Source organism: Nylanderia fulva, unplaced genomic scaffold (genome assembly GCF_048542155.1).
Source record: "Nylanderia fulva isolate GAGA-0341 unplaced genomic scaffold, ASM4854215v1 Scaffold1488, whole genome shotgun sequence".
NCBI lineage: Eukaryota > Metazoa > Arthropoda > Insecta > Hymenoptera > Formicidae > Nylanderia > Nylanderia fulva.
In genome coordinates, this window is record NW_028189717.1 from 497 (window position 1) to 2,899 (window position 2,403).

Here is a 2,403-nt window from a genome sequence, read left to right on the forward strand (position 1 = left end):
CGCATTAAATAATAAAATATTTTTGTTGCTAATAAGTATTTTTTTGCTAATATTTATAAAACAAATATACATAATGTTAATAATTTTTTTAGATAATGTTTAATGCAAGAAATGTAGCAGTACTGCTATACACTGCACTGTATATGACTGGGGAATTCCCAAAAGTCCTGTTACAACAGATGAAAATGAAACAAAAGACATGTTGGAAAATACACTTTGATCAATGTATGAAGAAGCGTTTGAAGTTTATGAAGAATCATCATTAGATTTTCAAAACGAATTTGATATACCTAAAGTAGAACCTGTAATTGATGAAGAAAGAGAAGATGACACATATTTTGTAAAAGAAATTGAATGTGTTGCGAATTCTGTACCAATAGAATATAAAAGAAATGCAGTAGAGTTTTGGAGAAATGGAACAAAAAAGTCAAGAACTCTTGCAACTATAAGAAATAGATTTCGGAAAGTCACGTCATTACGTCAATTAAGAAGATGGGAGCAGCAAGTAAATCAAAGTGGCAGCAGATTTGATAAACTGAAAAAATTTCAACATATACGTTAAATAAATTCCATGAAGGTATTGAAAAGGGAATAATTATTCATGACATTGATATTGCTCGATGGGCTATTCGCGCACAGAAGAAAGTAAATCTACTTGGGTTTACAGCATCATTATCATGGGTAAAAAGATTTAAGCTTGCACATAATATCATATCTAGAAAAATTACAAAATTTATAACAAAAAAACATTTAGCGTCAGACAAAGATTTAGAAGCAAGTCATTTATCGAAAATGTTAAATCTTTTATTATACAATATGGAATTGAAAATGTATATAATTCGGACCAAAGTGGATTTCAATTAGAATTTCATTTCGGTCGTTCACTATCACCTATTGGTATTAAAAAAGTAGAGCGCATAGTACAATCCATATCAGCAACTACACATAGTTATACTATACAACCTATTGTTTCAGCAGATGGTAGATTATTATCGCCTCTGTTTATTGTTTTAAAAGAACCTACTGGAACATTTGTAAAAGAAACAATGTTTAAAGATAATAATATCTTTGTCATGGCATCAAAATCTGGAAAATTAACATCGCATCATTTTGAGATCTGGATAAAAGAAGTGTTTTTTCCAAATGTTGGACCAAAATCAGTGTTATTATTAGATTCTTGGACTGGTCATTGTCCTGATATAATTCAAAGAAACAAACCAGATTTTATAGACAATATTAATTTGTTAACTATACCAGCTGGAGCAACGGGAAAAATACAACCTTTAGATGTATTCGGTTTTCGTTTATGGAAAAATTTTGTTAGACATTTTTCAGATACCATCATGCTTTTAGATCTTGACGTCAAGCTTCATTCAAGAAACAATATTTTAAAATTACAATCATTAACACATAATCAATTTTCATCACCAAGGTTTAAAAATTTATTCAAATATGCATGGTATAAAAGTGGTTATTTAGAAAAGAAACCAGAAGAATTTGATACACCAGTAGATTTTTGTTTCAAAATTAATTTAAAACCAACATGTGATATTTGCAGTGAAATTGCTGTAATTTCTTGCGCATGGTGTAAAAAATCCCTTTGTATAAATCATTTCTTTCATGATCATCATCTTTGTAACCGATATCAACCATGAATATTTTTTATTCTTGTATGCAATAATTATGTACGGTATTTTATGTAATATTTCCATATACCATACATATATATAATGACTTAATAATGTAAGACAATGTGTATTACATTTACTTTATACTTTAAGAAATTAAATATTATAAAACAGAATATTTTGATTAGTAAAATACTCTATTTCTTTCAAGTATGTAATGTATGTTGTATATGAGCAAGGATGGTTATCTGCAAAAATGTATAAATTAAAATATAGTAACATATAAATATGTTTTATTTATAAAACTTTTAACAAAAAAATGTATATTTGCATAAAAACGTTCTTTATCATTTAAAATTTGTTTACTTTATTATAAAAAACGACTATTTTTCTTAAAATTCAAGTTTATTCATAGAATTGGATCTATTAACCTCGGCATCTGATCAATAATTTCCTTGTCCGACTAGTTTTATTTTTCATGCATTAAAAACATTTCTTTTCCATATAAATTATATGTATATTTATTGTCACATAATATATATATTATAATTATATATATTATATAATTATAAATTATATTTATAAATATTGTAAGCATTTTTATATATTTTAACTTTATTGCCGTATGTATAAGGGAAAGGAAAGCGAGAGAGATGTTAATCTATTTTATTTATATTTTCGTTTTACTTGTCCTTAGACGGTTTTAGTTTTATTATGCGTTATATTTTTATTTATTTGTGCGACCGTCAACCTAATCTCTCTCGTTCGTAAGAAT

At 26.6% G+C, this 2,403-nt stretch overlaps 1 pseudogene; it reads left to right on the plus strand.

Annotated features, from left to right (window-relative positions):
• The first annotated feature begins 367 nt into the window (after positions 1-367).
• LOC146724120 (uncharacterized) lies at positions 368-1,804 on the plus strand (annotated as a pseudogene).
• Positions 1,805-2,403: the final 599 nt, after the last annotated feature.